This window comes from Theropithecus gelada, chromosome 3 (genome assembly GCF_003255815.1).
Source record: "Theropithecus gelada isolate Dixy chromosome 3, Tgel_1.0, whole genome shotgun sequence".
Taxonomy (NCBI): Eukaryota; Metazoa; Chordata; class Mammalia; order Primates; family Cercopithecidae; genus Theropithecus; species Theropithecus gelada.
The window spans coordinates 29114629-29133128 of NC_037670.1; the positions used below are offsets into that span (position 1 = coordinate 29114629).

Here is an 18500-nt window from a genome sequence, read left to right on the forward strand (position 1 = left end):
CCTGTCTTCAGCCTGCCTAGCTCAGTTTTACGAAGAATCCTGCTAAGTCAGTTTAGTGAGAATCACCCCATCTAACTGATCACCTTTGATATCTGATCAAATTCCTCACCCCCACCTTTGATGTATAAATTCTAGGCCTGCCTTCAGCAAGAATCTTGTTAGGTCAGTGCCATGGACCAAACTGTGTCCTCTCAAAATACATACGCTGAAGCACTTATCCCCAAGGCCATGGTATTTGGAAAGCAAGTCTTTGGGAGATAATTAAAGTCATGAGAGTGGAGCCTTCATGACTGGGATTGGCACCCTTATAAGAACAGACACCAGAGAGATGATCTCTGTCTCTGCCAGCAGGAAGGTGACTGTCTGCAGACCACGAAGAGGGCTCTCACCAGGAACTAAATCTGTCGGCATCTTGAGTTAACCTCCAGAACTGTGAGAAACAAATTTCAGTTGCTTAAATCTAGTCTATAGTAGTTTGTTACAGCAGCCCAAGTGGACTAAGCCAGTTTTATTAGAATCTACTGACCTTGATGTTTCCTCTTAGCAATTTACCATTCACTGACCATACTCTGCTACTTGACTATAAATCTCGATTTGTCCTTGCTGGATTCAGAATTGAGCTGGATCTCTCCCCCATCACTGCAATAGTCTTCAATAAAGTCTTCCTAACTATTAAAACAAGCATCAGAGTAATTTTTTAACAAAGATAATTAAATGAGTTTTAACGTAAGTAAAACACTTAGAATTGTCCCAGGTGGAGTAAAAAGCTTAAAAATGTTTTTTTTCAGTCACCATTATCATCCAGTAAATGTAACAAAATTAATGTTTAAGTATTACATTGCTCAGCTTAAATCAAGTATTGACCGTTTATTATATGACAGTTACTGCAATGAACGTAAAGGTCCAAAGAAAGACACAGGTCCTGCCTCCAAGAGCTCATATTTAAAACATAAACAGAAAGTAAACAATTTTGGCACAGTGTGTTTCATACAACACCTCAGAGCAGGCCAAAGAACAAAGGAAGCAGAAAAGAGAAACTGATTTAACTGAGCATGAAGGAAAGGCAACCAGACTACGAAGGATGAAGAGAAGTTCACACAACTGCTTTCCAGGTGAGGGTGAATACTCAGGAGGAATGCAACAATCCCAAGGGCAAGGATGTGAGAGTGGAAACAGGACTTGCCTATGACCCACTGGGATGATGGAGTCACTGCAAGATTTTCAGCAGAAATTGGTCTTTTATTTTCTTACCTTTTACTTATATTTATTTATGTATGTATGTATGTATGTATGTATGTATGTATGTATGTATGTATGTTTGAGGCGGAGCCTTGCTCCGTCGCCCAGGCTGGAGTGCAACGGCATGAGATCTCAGCTCACTGCAACCTCTGCCTCCCGGGTTCAAGTGATTCTCCTGCTCAGCTTCCCCAGTAGCTGGGATTACAGGCACCCACCACTATACCCAGCTAATGTTTATTTATTTTTAATTCTTTTTGAGACAGTCTCGCTCTGTCACCCAGGCTGGAGTGCAGCAGTGTGATCTTGGCTCACTACAACATCCGCCTCCCAGGTTCAAGCAATTCTCCTGCCTCAGCCTCCTGAATAGCTGGGATTACAGGCATGTACCACCACACCTGGCTAGTATTTTTGGTAGAGATGAGGTTTCACCACGTTGGCCAGGCTGGTCTCGACGTCCTGACCTCAAGTCATCTGCCTGCCTTGGCCTCCCAAAGTGCTGGGATTGTGAATGTGAGCCACTGCACCCGGCCTTATTTATTTATTTATTTGAGATGGAGTCTTGCTCTGTCACCCAGGTTGAGTGCAGTGGCACCATCTCAACTCACTACAAACTCCACCTCCCGATTTCAAGTGATTCTCCTGCCTCAGCCTCCTGAGTAGCTGGGATTACAGGCGTGCACCACCATGCCCAGCTAATTTTTGTGTTTTTAGTAGAGACAGGGTTTCACTATGTTGGCCAGGCTGTTCTCGAACTCCTGACCTCGGGTGATCCACCAGCCTCAGCCTCCCAGAGCGCTAGGATTACAGGCATGAGCCACCGCGCCTGGCCTATTTTTTATTTTTTAGAGATAGGCCCTTGCTACCAGGCTAGAGTACAGTGGTGCGATCATAGCTCACTGTAGCCTCGAACTTGAGTGCAAGCAATCCTCCCATGTTAGCCTCTATGGTAGCTGGGACTAGAGGTATGTATATGTCACTATGCCTATTAATTTTATTTATTGTTATTTTTTGTAAAGACAGGGTCTTGCTACCAGGCTGGTTTAAAACTCCTGGACTCAAGTGATCCTCCCACCTCAGCTCCCAAAAGTGCTGGGATTACAGGCCTGGGCCACTGCGCCAGGCTCAAATTTACCTTTTAGAATGCTCGCTCTGGGGCTACACAGATGCTGCATTTGGGAAGGGGAAAGCTTAAACCTACATAGACACAAATTACATAACTGTCAAGAGACTGTAGACACTGTCCATCGACAAGTTCAAAATTGAAAAGAAAAATTGAGCACTGGTAGTTTGTAGAAACACACCAAGGGAATGATATTCTAAATCAGTAAGTCAACATTAGGCAATCCTGAATATTTGATTTACTGTAGAACTTCTTCAGATTAATAACTATGATCAATAACTAAGATTAGTGAACTGGCTAGGCACAGTGACTCATGCCTATAATTCCCAGCACTTTGGGAGACCGAGGTGGGTGGATCACCTGAGGTCAGGTGTTCAAGACCAGCCTAGCCAAGACGGTGAAACCCCGTCTGTACTAAAAATACCAAAATTAGCCAGGCGTGCTTGTAATCCCAGTGACTTGGGAGGCTAAGACAGGAGAATTGCTTGAACCTGGGAGGCAGAGGCTGCAGTGAACCGAGATCGTGCCACTGCACCACCGCACTCCAGCCTGGATGACAAGAGTGAAACACCATCTCAAAAAAAAAAAAAAAAAAAAAAAAAGAACCTAGTGAACTATTCTTAGAGAATTGAATTTATTCTTTGCAGAACACTGCCCAAGCTCCCTCTCTGTCTTTCCTCTTTTCTTGCCATTCTAAACTTGGGCTACAGGTCCTACTTGAACCCTAGAATGTTCTCAGTGGATTTTTTCTGTTGTTCCCTCTGCATGCTCTAAGCCTAGAACTAGATCTATTGGAAACTGATATTCATTGTCTGTTTCTCAGACAAGACTATGGTCCCCTGAGAGCAAGAACTGCATTCTCAGCCTCTGTTACATGGTTTGGCCCGTAAAAGGTAAACAAACCATGTGTATTCAATGAATGCATTTTAGAACTAATAAATTAAATGCTGAGTAATCTCTGTGTTCACCCTTCCACCTTCAATGGTCACTTAGTCCTCTTCCACATAAACTCAGAACTAAACAAGGAGTGTTTTCTATTCAGATTCCTGCTAGAGTATAGTCCTACAAATATTTGGGAACAAATTTTAATTCCCCAAAGAGACAAATACCAAAACAAAGAAGAAATAATGATTTTGATCTTGAACCCACATATGTTCCAAGGAATACAACAGAAATGAGCCCTTAGTTTCCCAAACTTCACTGTATTATATTAGCCATGTAAGTTTCAAGTGAGTAATCCAGCGTTCTAATAGAAACACATGGGCCGGGCGTGGTGGCTCAAGCCTGTAATCCCAGCACTTTGGGAGGCCGAGACGGGCGGATCACAAGGTCAGGAGATCGAGACCATCCTGGCTAACACGGTGAAACCCCGTCTCTACTAAAAAATACAAAAAAACTAGCCGGGCGAGGTGGCGGGCGCCTGTAGTCCCAGCTACTCGGGAGGCTGAGGCAGGAGAATGGCGTAAACCCGGGAGGCGGAGCTTGCAGTGAGCTGTGATCCGGCCACTGCACTCCAGCCTGGGCTACAGAGGGAGACTCCGTCTCCAAAAAAAAAAAAAAAAAAGAAACACATGAAATAACAGTCCAACGAATAAGGCTGATGCTTAAACACATGTCTTTCCAAGAAAAAAAAAAGCAACCAAAACAGTGATGATTTTTTGGAAACTTTATATTGTAAAATAGGCAAGGCAGCTTTTTGAAATTTCAGATAAAGTAGGTAATCATATTCTAGAAATCTGCTATTTTGGAAGCCACAATCAAAATTCTTAGGAGGTTCCTCTATCTGTACAAAGCACAAGTTTTCCTAGAAACAGTCTTTATATATTCAGCCTGAAAAATCAAACAAACTCAGCTCAACATCAAAGGTGTGCATGTTTATTTTATTTACTCAGTCTCAAAGTATGTTATGACTCTTTGTTAAGCACCTTTTAAAAGCATAGTGATTGTCAATGAATGCCAATTCAAGTTGTATGATGTGAGGGCCATTTTCAAACACTCCAGAAGCTGCGAACAACTGCCCCTAACTATGTATTTGGAATGCTGTCCTGAGAAGGTCATTTCATTTGTTCCTGAACGTGGTTCATTTTCAGACTTTACATGTTTGAGTAGGTCAACATAACATAGACCACTTTTAAGATGGAGTTTTGCTCTTGTTGCCCAGGCTGAAGTGCAATGGCACGATCCTGGTTCACTGCAACCTCTGCCTCACAGGTTCAAGCAATTCTCATGCCACAGCTTCTTGAGTAGCTGGGATTACAGGTGCACGCCACCAAGCCCGACTAACTTTTTTTATTTATTTTATTTTATTTTATATTGAAACAGAGTCTCACTCTGTCACTCAGGCTGGAATGAGGCCTAATTTTTTTTTTTTTTTTTTTTTTTTTTGAGACGGAGTCTCGCTCTGTCGCCCAGGCTGGAGTGCAGGGGCCGGATCTCAGCTCACTGCAAGCTCCGCCTCCTGGGTTCACGCCATTCTCCGGCCTCAGCCTCCCGAGCAGCTGGGACTACAGGCACCCGCTACCTCGCCCGGCTAGTTTTTTTTGTATTTTTTAGTAGAGACGGGGTTTCACCATTTTGGCCAGGCTGGTCTCAAAACTCCTGACCTCAGGTGATCTGCCCACCTTGGCCTCCCAAAGTGCTGGGATTATAGGCGTGGGCCACCGTACCCAGTTGAGGCTTGAAGGTTCTTTATTAGTTATAAGGTTAACCAAAAGAAAAAGACCATTCTGTAAAATATATATGAAGCATGTCCAAATCGTGTTGAAATATCGACCACATTGGCCACGGACAAACAAAACCACCAACCAGACAAAGAGAACAATTTCATCCATAAACACATAATGGAAACCCAAAAAAAACTGAGGAGTCTGGTGATCTAGCTCTAGTCTCAGATCTGTTCACACATTCATTCTATAATTCTCTAATTTATGCCAGGTAACATGCAGGACCTCATTTTGACTTTATTAGATGGCACCAATCTTCCCTGGAGTGGTTAGACAAGCAGATCATCCATCTTGAAATGTGATGTATAAAATGGAAAGGGGAAATGAGACAAAAATTGAGCTCAAGACAGCCAGGCAATAGGTGAACTGATTCAGACTGGTCGGTCACACAGACAGTGAAATGTGTCACTGTAAACAGTAACTCTACCCTGAAAATGGAGAGGCCAGAAGGATACACAGGCGAGCACTTAGCACAGTTCAATTACCTTGCCATTAACTTACCCACCCAGCCAGCCTCATCACTTGCACTAAAAATAGGACATAAATGCTTTTCTAGCATTCCAGCTATGAAAAACTTAATAAATTTCAAAACACTTATCAGAAAAATATACCAGGAAAAGAGAAAAAGCAATATATATATTTCCAGTGTCAAAAACACAAATTGAGAAAAATGACATTAACACGTTGCTTTTATATAGCACCTTGCTTTTATATAGCACCTATCTGTAAAGAAGTTTAAATACTTTTGCAAATTAAAAAAAAAAAATCTAGAGTAATTCTAATAACATCCCTATGAAATAGGTAGAATGTAAACATATAATTATTTCTGTTTAGCTACTGAAGAAACGTAGACACACATTTCCCATTCATAGATAATGACATTCTTGAACTAGCTCAGTCCAGCACTTTAAGCATACCATAGAGCCAAGTCATCAACTATCTTCTAAGCTGTAATAAAGCAAAATATAAACATGAACCCCACAGTTTTCTATGTTTAAGAAGTAAACTCTAAGAGTGCACAAACAAGTATGGCAAAATGGGCTTTAGCTTTAGAAGGAAAACAAGTATTCAATTCAGTCTGATGAATTTACTTCTTTTAGAAGTAAAATTGAGAAAGTTATTATGATTATTATTAAAACCACTTGAAATGTAGAAATTATAGGGAAGAGTGAAAACTCAGTTTCCCACACTCACCCACAGGAACTGAGAGCTTTATGTCTCCCTCAAAGGACAAAAGCAATTCAGTTTAAAGTGCAAGGTCAAAGTATACAAAAAGACGCACAGTCCTGAGAAACCAAGAGGTTTAACAACAAAGAATGAGTCAACCAATACTTGCAAATCTTGAGCACTCAAAAAGAAAAAGAATTTTTTTTTTTTTTTTTTACTCGAAAAGGAATTAATTTGTCCCACTGATGGCTAGGAAAAAGGATCACCTCTAAGTGTTTTGTGTTTTTAAGAGCTATTATGAGGTAGCTTTAAAAGTTAGTATATCATTACAGCGTTAAAGGGGTACTTCCTAAATATACTCAATACATCTAACTCATTTCAAGGCCAACTCTTGGTGAAGTAATTCTTTCTTCCCTTCAACACTATTTAGATAAGGCACCACCAAAGCAGTACAGAATGACTAAACCTGAACTTGCTACAGGAATTTCCAAACAGATAAGAACTTGCAAATACATCCCTATTTAAAAGACAAGGGAAATTTGAAGAAAGTCTCTGATTCCCTGAACACTGAGTATATCCAGTGAAAACATAAACTCCTTTCTTAAAACATAAGTTCTTCAATGCCTACACTGTCTCCTTAAAATTGTATTCAGCCCTTAGCACCTGTGCCAAGAGTAAATGGCTTCTACTGTCACTATCAAAAGCAACTTGCTTTAATAAAAGGAAGTGATATCTAGAATTTGCTTCAAAATAATCTGGAGTGGAGGGTGGCAGGATGGAAACAAGATTAGCTGAGAGTTAACAGTTACTGTAGCTGGGTAACGATATACTACTTTCCTTTCTTTTGTAGATGCTGGAATTTTTCATAATGAAAGGTTAGAGACAAAGAAAAGAAAGCTAGTTTTAGGAAGTAAATCCCCTTTAACTTGCCAATTTATTTGAGAGTTACTTAACAAAGAATTCACAAGGACAGCAATTTAATCTCTTAAATGCTTTAAGGTTATAAAACTATTACAATTACTCTCCAGTTCCTCTGTAGTTCACAAAAGTGGAAGAAGCTGAACTAGGAAATTACCTACTCTAGATTAATATGTTTTCTCTCCCTTATATGTCATGAGAATTAAACCTGATTTAAAAGAATGACGGATCATTTTTTCCTTCATCCTAGTAAGAGACCCTCTTTCTGAGATAATTAAAGGAAATTATAAGTACCCTAGGAAAATTGTTTCTATTCCCAAACACAGGATTTAAGTAAAGCTTAACAAATTTTTAACTATCTCTTATATCAGTTCCTACAAGCTAACCTTAGATTAAACTGAATTAACTGTTAAACATATTGCCTTAACCTTAATAAATGTCCTCATTAATCATGCTATTCCACATTTTAAAAATTTCGTTCTTTCGGATCCTGCTAAGAATTACAACGCAAAAGAAACCAACCCCTTGACTGTCTTTTAGTGTGAATCGATACTCAGAAGAGTGTCATTAAGATCAATTTAGTCTCCAGCAATGAGTTGAGACATTTGACAATTAAGATTAATGTCTGACCTGTGAGTTGACCCTAATGGACACCTTCCTTAAACCAGATGCATGGCAGATTAGATAAGTAGCCATATGGAAACAAGGTTATTACTGAATCACATTTCTCTAAGGAGTTATCAGCATTCTACTTATACAGAATTAACCGAAATGCTTTAATGGAACAGGAAAAATAAAACTAAATCATGGCATGGGAAACGAAGACTAACTCACAGGGGTCACATGAGTCTCTGACAGATGTTACATGGTGGCTTCATTCTCCTTTTTTCCCCCTTTCCTCTCTTTATCTGGTAGCTTTACTTAGGGACACTGGCTTCAATAGCAAACATGCACATTAGTGAAGCTGTCATTCTTGCACACATTCCTAACCTACTTGGCAGAATGGATATTTCCAAAATGGAGAGCACTTACAAATATTGAAATAGAGAAATTCATCAAAATGCAAATGAAAACTGGTCACTGAGTTCCCTAAATCTACATTTAGTATTATTTGGAAATTGCATTAAGTACAGGAGTTATTCAAAAGAGTTTAATAAATAATCATGTCACCTATACCCCAATCAGATCTCTGTAAAATGGACACAAAAGGTACCTTTCAGTAACATATTTATAAGGAATTCAATCTGTTCATTGCAGGAGACAAACCAGTTCTCAGAGCTTTACTGAGAACAAAAAATATTTCACACATTCACCTCAGCAGGGTGGATTTCCAGCACTGGGAACAGCCAGATGACTCAAGACTCAGTCATGTTTCCACGGCTTGGAGAAAAGATGATTAATGATGCAAAACAACTAGGCATGGGGAGCTTGTACAATGGCTTGTGTACCCAAGATCAGCTGCCAGCTAAAAAATGCTTCAACCTCTGATAAACAGGGCCCTCAAAGGACAGGTTCAAGCAGGGGCTTGGTTCTTGAATGACTCACATTAAGCTTATCTAGTACATCCATCACAAAAAGATAGTAGGACTAAAATCAACTTCTTATCAAGCTCTTCACTTTTAGATCATTCAAATGACTGCACAAATCCCAAAATATGAAAAGATGGTCTCTGAGTAAAAGAAGGAGAAAAAAAAAAAAAGTCAGCGCCTGCTTCCCCAGGAGTTGATTATCCAGTCTGAGAATCTCCAAGGCACCGTATTTTCTCAGGCCAGCTGTTTACCTTCCATCATTCTGGTTGCTTTCACTCTTGCCATGGTGAGAGGGAAGAGAAAGAGAGCGTTTGGTTAAGTAAATAGTTCATATATTTGAAAGAGGATATCAAGAAGAGGAAAAGAGAACAAGGGTAAGTTAAAATTAATCTTATGAATACTTGTCTATTTCATCTATGACTTTTATAATTATTGATTGGCAACATAACAAATAAAGCAATAGATACTACTAAAAGTACAAAACTAAGTGATCCTAATGTGACAATAAACATAAATAATGTTCAGAAACTATATGGAAAAGAAAAAAAAAAAGGGCCAGGGGCAGTGGCTCAAGCCTGTAATCCCAGCACTTTGGGCGGCCGAGGTGAGTGGATCACCTGAGGTCAGGAGATCAGCCTGGGCAACATGGTGAAACCCCATCTCTACTAAAAACACAAAAATTAGCTGGGCATGGTGGTGCGCACCTGTAATCCCAGCTACTCGGGAGGCTGAGGCACAAGCATTACTTGAACCCGGGAGGCAGAGGTTACAGTGAGCCAAGATGGTGCCACTGCATACTGCATTCCAGCCTGGGCAACAGAGCGAGACTCCATTTCAAAAAAAAAAAAAGAGAGAGAGAAGAAAAAGAAAAAAAGGAATTATATAGGAGGATATATAACAAAACACCAATAGTTGTTCTGAGTAGTCAAATAGAACACAACCTCTACTTGCTTCTATTTAATGCATATTTTAAATTTTTTCTGTAATTAGCATGTAGTTTTTTTTTTAAGCACATAATCTTTTGGTATGGCAAAATGACCCCCCCAAGAAAGCACTTTTCATTTTAAATATAAAAGGTGTTATTGTAGGAACTGCTCTATAAAACTGGTTCCAAGTTAAGCAAAGGCACCGAATAGCATGAAAATAATCTGTTCACTTTTTTTTTTTTTTTTGAGATGTAGTCTCACTCTGTCACCCAGGGTGGAGTGCAATGGCACGATCTCAGCTCACTGCAACCTCTGCCTCCCGGTTCAAGCAATTCTCCTGCCTCAGAATCTGTTCACTTTCTTGCTATTTTGTTCGCTAACTCAACAAACATTTATTAAGCAGCTACCATGCATTAGACCCACTGTATGCAGAGATGCCAAAAATGGTAATAAAGATGTAACTAGTAAATTCTTGTTCTCATGATGCTTGATACCATAGGCTACAGGCTGCAGAGCTTCCTGCCTGCTCCAACCTCTCAGCTTCAATACCCCTCAAAAAACCTAGGAAACCTTCTTAAATATCACTCCATCCAAACACACAATACCGTTATCCAAATATTTGCTGCCCTTCCTTATCAGACCCTTTCCTACCTGTCCATCACTGGAGGGGAAATATTTCTTGCTTACTGAGGCCATGCGTGAGCATGTGACTTGCTTTTGGCCAATGAAGTGTGAGTAGAAATGGCACATGCCACTTTTGAGGTTCTACCATGGCATGAAGCCCACAAAGAGCCTTAACGTGAGAAACAAAGTTTTGTTGTTGTAAACTACTGAGATTTGGAGATTGTTACCGCAACATAATTTAGCAAAAGCTGACTAATTCATATACCCCTAACTAAACTTGGATACAATAGAGAATATTAAACCTGTGGGCAAGGGGTACAAATAAGTAATCTCCTCCCTGGCTGTGACGACTCTGGTTTACAACTTAACGTTCTAAGTGGCAGATGAGGATAATTTGGTCCAGAAACCATGCAGTCATTAACCTACTGATTGCTTTGCTGTGTTTTCTCTCCAAAAGTCTGGGCAGGACCTTTTGCCCAGACTTTTGGAACTTTTGTTCAGACATTTGGAACCCTCCTTAAAGAAAAACGCAGAAAATATGGCACCAGGCCACGCACAGCGGCTCACGCCTGCAATCCCACCACTTTGGGAGGCTGAGGAGGGCGGATCACTTGAGGTCAGGAGTTCAAGACCAGCCTGACCAACATGGCGAAACTCTCTCCATAAAAACACAAAAATTAGCTGGGCGTGGTGGCGCATGCCTGTAATGCCAGCTACTCAAGAGGCTGAGGCATGAGAATCAAGTGAACCAAGCAGGCAGAGGTTGCAGTGAGCCGAGATTGTGCCACTGCATTCCAGCCTGGGCAACAGAGCAAGACCCTGTCTCAAAAAAAAAAAAAAAGAAAAGAAAAGAAAAGAAAAGAAAAAGAAAACATGTGCACCAATGAAAACGTTCTGAATGAATGAAAATATGTCCTGAGTTACAGAAAGAAAAGAACAAAAACAAAAAGAAAATATTCCACAGGACACAAGACAACAAACATTCAGAGAAATAAAACCCTCACTGCTTCCCCTTGAAATAAATTAACTAGAAGTTATTTTTCTTAATTAGAAGATATTTGCTTCACAAACAATAAAATGCAAAAGAACATTATATCTAATATGTAGGAATAAGGTGTTATGAAAAAGCAGGCCAAGCGAACTAGAAATGCACCTAAAATAAAAAGACAGATTAAAAACAAAAGGATGAGTAAGGATCAAAAAACACACAAAAAGGCCAGCCACGGTGGCTCACGCCTGTAATCCCAGCACTTTGGGAGGTCGAGGTGGGTGGATCACAAGGTCAGGAGTTCGAGACCAGCCTGGCCAATATGGTGAAACCTTGTCTCTACTAAAAATACAAAAAAATTAGCCGGGCCTGGTGGCACATGCTTGTAATCCCAGCTACTTGGGAGGCTGAGGCAGGAGAATTGCTTGAATCCGGGAGGCAGAGGTTGCAGTGAGCCAAGATCGCATCACTGCACTCCAGCCTGGGTGACAGAGCAAGACTCCATCTCAAAAAAAAACAACACACACACACACACACACACACACACACAAAAGGAAGGACTGCTAAATTTAACAAGCATTTCAAGGCAAAAACTGTAAATATTTTCATAAAACATATAATCCACAATGAAAGCAATGGTTGTAAAACTTTGTACTCCCAGTAACAACCTGAAAATACACGTAACAAAAACTAAAGGCAATCTCTTTGTATTTACTGATAAAAATGTAGAAAGCAATAACTTAAAATACAACTGAGATGCGTTTCTAATTAACTGAGTAGCCAAAAACTAAAATAGTGAAACTTGTCCTAGGACAGATGTCACAAACTCAATGAATATCTGGGGAGCAGCAAGCCGTACACATCAGAGTACCCATGCAGTGAAGAGTTGCAATGGAAGCACAGACATTATCAACTAGAGTGCTTACAATAAGAGAACACAAATGCTATGCATATATATGCATATAGATACACACACACTTCAAAGGGAATAACACACCTAAAACATAAATATTTACATAATAAGGTTATACAAAGGCTTTGGCTTGTGATTCGGGAAACACTCTTTAAGAAGGGTAAATATAAGATGATGTAATCTCATAATCTTTCTAATTACAGGATAAAACAATCTATGGTATGTAATTCAACATGTAAAGAAAAAGCACTCTTGGGCAGGAACTGTGAAAAATCATTATGCTATATTCATGCTTATTCCTTCAGGTTAAAAAATCCAGAACCGTATCAACAATACATTATGAAGTAGATGGAACACTGACAGAAACGTCAAATTAAAATTTCTGCTTCCATGAAACCCTGTCTCTACTAAAAATACAAAAATTAGCTGGGCATGGTGGCGCAAGCCTGTAATCCCAGCTACTCAGGTGGCTGAGGCAGGAGAATCGCTTAAACCTGGGAGGCAGAGGTTGCAGTGAGCCATGATTGCACCACTGCACTCCAGCCTGGATGACAGAGCGAGACTCGGATCCCCAACCCAGAAAAAAAAAAAAAAAAAAAAAAAAACTTTGCTTCCTCACATATCCTTAGAATAAATCCTTATCTTCTAAGAAAATCATCTCCAGGCTTTTGTCAACCAAGAAAACTTTCTGTAAACAAAACCTCCCACTGAAGCTCAAGATGTAAAAGTTGAGCTGCTGTGATTAAAGTGTGAACGGAGGCCGGGCGCAGTGGCTCACGCCTGTAATCTCAGCACTTTGGGAGGCCGAGGCGGGCGGATCATGAGGTCAGGAGATCGAGACCATCCTCGCTAACACGGTGAAACCCCATCTCTAATAAAAATACAAAAAATTAGCCGGGCGTGGTGGCAGGTGCCTGTAGTCCCAGCTACTCGGGAGACTGAGGCAGGAGAACGGCGTGAACCCAGGAGACAGAGCTCGCAGTGAACTGAGATCGCACCACTGCACTCTAGCCTGGGCAACAGTGCAAGACTCCATCTCAAAAAAAAAAAAGGATGAATGGAGGCCGTGGGGTGGGAACAGTTCCAAAAATGGTCACCTCGTACTTACCACCAAACGACACAGGCAAAGCATGGGGTTAAGTGCTAGGGATTCAGAAGTGAACAAAACAGAGTGTCCTTTGGGAGCTTACATTCTCAAATGGAAGACGGCTAATAAACAAGTAAACAAATAAAGATGATCATTTCACATACAGAACCCCACTCTAAAGAAAATAAGTAAGGTTAATAAGATAGATGGTGACTAGAGGGGGTGTTTGGGACTTCTTCATGTGCCTGGGGTAGTCAAGGAAAGTCTGTCTGAGAAGACATCAGAGAGAGTTTCTGGTTAGTTCTAGAGGACGTTCAGCCACTATAAAGATCCAGCGAAAGAAAAGAACCTGTTCAAGGGATAGAAAGAGACAAGTTTGGCTACCGCAAAGTAGACAAGGCGAGTGCAGAAGGAAGAAATTGGAGAAGCACAGAGGCCAGACAAATGGATCTTTTATAGCAAGGCTTGGACTTTATTTTAAGTGTAATGGGAAGTCTTTGAAAGGTTTTAATCAAGGGAATAACATGATCTTATTTACACTGTAGAAGCTATTGTGTGAAACGGATTATAGGGAGACAAAGTGGAACCGAGAAAACATCCAGGAGACCACAATAAACACCCACGTGAGAGACAGTGGTGGCCTAGACTAATGTTTTAACAGTGGAAATGATTAGTTAGGATTGGTCAGACTCAGGATATATTCCGGACAGACAGTCTACAAGACTTCATGATGGAGTAGACATAAAGCGGTGGAACAGAGCGGAATCAAAGATACCTTTGAAGTTTCTGGCCTGCCTAACTGGGTGTTTGATGGTGCTATTTACTAAGACGAGAAAGGACTGGGGTGTGTGCATTAGGGTGGGGACAGCATCAAGAATTCCGCTTTGGGCTGGGCGCGGTGGCTCAAGTCTGTAATCTCAGCACTTTGAGAGGCCAAGGCGAGTGAATCACTTGACAACAGAAGTTTGAGACCAGTCCGGCCAACATGGCGAAACCCTGTCTCTACTAAAAATATAAAAATTAGCTGGATGTGGTGGCACACAACTGTAATCCCAGCTACTCAGGAGGCTGAGGCAAGAAAATCCCTTGAACCAGGGTGGCGGGGGTTGCAGTGAGCCAAGATCATGCCACTGCACTCCAGCCTGGGTGATAAGTGAGACTCTGTCTTAAAAAAAAAAAAAAAAAGAAAGAAAAGAAAAAGAAAAAAGAATTCTGCTTTGGCTATGTTTGTTAATTTTGAACAGCTTATTATTAGATGCCCAAGAAGATCTGCCTACTAGACAGCTGCCCATCTAAGCCTGCAGTTCTTGGGAGAAGTAGGAGCTAGAAATACCCACACACTTGTTCAGCTCTCCCCTCTCCCGACCTCCACTTCCATGGCAAACTCTTTAAGCCTTCTCAGAATTCCCAGTGCTCCTCAGAACAGTGTGTCACTTACGTGGCTTTTTCCAACTTAATACCTAAATTTGCCCAATGTTTGCACAGTGCAACCAAAATAATTCAATATTTAAAAATGTAAATTACATGTGGCCACACTAATATAAATTTATCTGCTTGCATCAAAACAAACTACAGATAGTTTAAAGACCCTAGTGAACAAATGAAATCATGGAAGTGTGGCAGAGGCCGGGCGCAGTGGCTCACACCTATAATCCTAGCACTTTGAGAGGATGAGGTGGGAGGTTTGCTTGAGCCCGGGAGTTGAAGACCAGCCTGGGCAACTTAGCAAGACTCCATCTTGAAAAACGTTTTTTAAAAAAGAGAAAGTGTTGTAGAAGAAAATTCAGGATAATATTGGTAAAATCTTGAAGTGACAGGGGATGTTCTCATTTGACACCACGAGCAGAAATCCTTAAAAATGGAAAATCAGGCCAGGCGTGGTGGCTCACGCATGTAATCCCAGCACTTCCCAGCACTTTGGGAGGCCGAGGTGGAGGGATCCCCTGAGGTCAGGAGTTTGAAACCAGTCTGACCAATGTGGTGAAACCCCATCTCTACTAAAAATGAAAAAATTAGCAGGAATCGCTTGAATCCAGGAGGCAGAGGTTGCAGTGAGCTGAGATTGTGCCATGCACTCCAGCCTGGGCAACAAGAGCAAAACTCCATCTCAAAAAAAAAAAAAAAGAGGAAAATCATAGTGGATGGCACTTCTATGAAACACTTAAACACTTCTATGAAAGAAAAAAAAATTCCACAAGTTAAGTTTTAAAAGCAAATGAAACTTTGGAAACAAATATCTGAAGCATATGTCATAAGGAATTAATGTCCCTAAGTATGAAGAGTTCATACAAATCAAGAAAAAAGATTAATCCCAAAAGAAAACGTGACAAGGACAAGAGCAGAAATTCAAAAGAAAAGGAATTTAAATGACCAATTGACACATGAAAAAAAAGTGCTAAGCTTCTTATCAGTAAAAGAAGTGAAAGAAAAGATACTATTTTCACCTATCAGGCCGGCAATTATTAAACTGGCAATGAGCATAGACTTGGGGTCTGGGTACAGGCACGCAGCCATTAGTGGGAACAGAAACTACTATCCCCTTTGTGGATATCCAGTAATACGTATCAAGATTTTTACATGCTCTTTGATCTACAAATTCCTAGTGGAGAAATTAGACATGGGAGGGGCCAGTGGATGAAAAGCATCAGGGACAAATAAGTTTTTCAGAGTAAGATACTCTGTGCCTAAAAACGATGCTTCAGAATTACATCTAATGATACGAAAAGATAATAAGTGAAAAAATTAGGTTATAAAACCATATAGTCAAGGTAATTCACATAAATGGATATACTTACATAAAGGGCTATCTAATAATAAACTTCAGGATGTTATCAGTATTGTGTCTGGAAAGATTGAGTGTTCTTTATGATCTTTCTTTTTCTTTCATTATAATGAGCATATATTACTTTAACAATAAAAACTTCATTTCATGACAAAACAAAAACGAACGTCCTACACAGAAAAGAGCTACTGAATGGACATTGCCAAAAAAGTCAGAAGATACTTTGGGGAAATTTTTCCTCTCTTTTAGAATAGAAATGTTTCCCTATTTATGACGCGTTCCATTATGGGCATGCATTACTCCTATAATAAAAAAGGTAAAATATAGTTTTTAAAACTAAATTATTGCGAAATCTCTTTTCCTATCTTAATTTTAAGGACCACTGCAACTATCATACAGTATTTTCAAAAGTTTATGTCTATTTTCCTTCTTTTCAGGTTCCAAAATCAGTTTTTCTTTACTGCTCTATTGTCTTTGGAGAGCACAAAGGGATCCTGTTCCCAAACACACTGGGCCCCATTTCCCCTCCCTATTATTACTTTTAGTTGTCTTCCACACTTTAGCCCAATAGTTCTCAAAGTCTGGTCCCCAGACCAACAGCACCAGCATTAATGGGGAACTTGTTAAAAATGCAAACTGTTGGATCCTGTCCCAGATCTAGTGAATGCATGCTAGATTTGAGAACCACTGTTTCAGCCTATAAGCTGTGGGCCTTCAGAATCCAAACTCTCTTGAAAACAGTCAAACTGCATTTCAAAGTAATTTTCAATAGTAACACATTAAATCATTCGAACAGACTGAGTTGCTACATCTCTAACAGCTGAAAAACTTTTGACAGAAAAAAAGAATCCACAGTAAAAGAAAATCATACCTGTAGAGATGCCTTAAAGGTACCAATGAGTCCTAGAGACATGGCAAGCCTTCAACAGTTCTGAGGTAAATACACCTGGTTGCCTCAAGGAACACATTAAATACAAACTCATTTAATTACATATGTCAAAGGCAGAGCTATACAATCAAGCATTCAACCAGATTCCTGAGTAATAACCATATCCAAGCCCAATCTAGAAGAAATACAACAATCAGGTGTGCTAAAAACTTCAAAATCATTTTATCCTGAACGAATAAATGATCCCATTTGGGGCAAGATGTACGGAAGTTTGATGCAACAATTAGCATAGCTGTTTACCTCTGATGGAGGTTTAACCATGATAAACATGAAATGAAATTTATTCACAGTCCAACACCAATGGCAAATTTTCTGCCACATTCATTTGTTCAATAAATTAATGAGCCAGGTCCTGAGCTGGTGGTGCTAGGTGATGAAAAGGTGACATCCTGGCTGCTCTTGGGAAGCCTGCAGTTCAGTTAGAAATGACCTGAGGACAAACAGCTGGGATTACCCCCACTGAGGGGTAGGTTCTGACAACACACAGTTTCTCTAATACGTGTTACAGATAAGAAAACTGAAGGTTTGAGAGATTAAGTCACCAAGGCCACCTAACTCTCCACAAGTCCATGCTCTGTCCTCGCCCCTTCAAACCTCTTCTTTATTGTATATATCGAAGGTATTATGACATGATATTTTGATATACATATACACAGTGAAATGGCTACTACAGTCAGAAATAATATATCCATCTCCTCACATAACTACATGTGTTAAGAGCACTTGAAATCTACTCTCAGCAAAATATTCCAATACAATATCAGCCAGAGTCATCACGCTACATATTAGATCTCTAGTTTTATTCATGCTATGTAACTGCAATTTTGTACCTTTGACCTACATCTCCCACGTCCCCTTCCCCTGATAACCACTGAGCCACTCTATTCTTACAAATTTGGTTTTATTTCAGCTTCCACATATAAGTGAGATCTTGCAATATTTTTCTTTTCTTTTTCTAGTTTATTTCACTTAGCACCATGCCTTCCAGGTTCATCTATGTTGTCATAAATGGCAGGATCACTTTTTTTTATGGCTGAGTAATATTTCATTATGCCCCAATTTATTTATTTATCAGGCTACAGATATTTACTAAATCGTTTCCGCCAGGCATGGTGCTCACGCCTGTAATCCTACCACTTTGGGAGGCCGAGGCGGGTGGATCGTGAGCTCAAGAGATCAAGACCATCCTGGCCAACATGGTAAAACCCAGTCTCTACTAAAAATACAAAAATTAGCTGGGCGTGGTGGTGCACACCTGTAGTCCCAGCTACTTGGGTGCCTGACGCAGAAAAATTGCTTGAACCCGGGAGGTGGAGGTTGCAGTGAGCTGAGTTCGCGCTACCACACTCCAGCCTGACGACAGGAGACTCCGTCTCAAAAAAAAAAAAAAAAAAAAAAAAAATCGTTTCCGTATCTTGTCTATTGGGAATAATGCCACAAGGAACACGGGCGTGCAGATATCTTCCCAAGGTGCTGATTTCATTTCCTTTGGGTATAGGGATTGCTGGGTCATACAGTAGTTCTATTTTCAATGT

General features: G+C 40.3%; 1 protein-coding gene across 8 annotated transcripts in view; it reads right to left on the bottom strand.

Annotated features, from left to right (window-relative positions):
* Positions 1-18500, bottom strand: part of ITSN1 (intersectin 1) — a 243151-nt gene that overhangs the window by 195224 nt on the left and 29427 nt on the right. Inside the window, exon 2 of one of the 8 annotated variants that reach the window (XM_025378047.1) lies at positions 2372-2433. The exons of the other annotated variants lie outside the window; for them this stretch is intronic. The gene's annotated coding sequence lies outside the window, so the exon portion shown is untranslated. The remainder of the gene's footprint in view (positions 1-2371; positions 2434-18500) is intronic. 8 annotated transcript variants of the gene reach the window in all.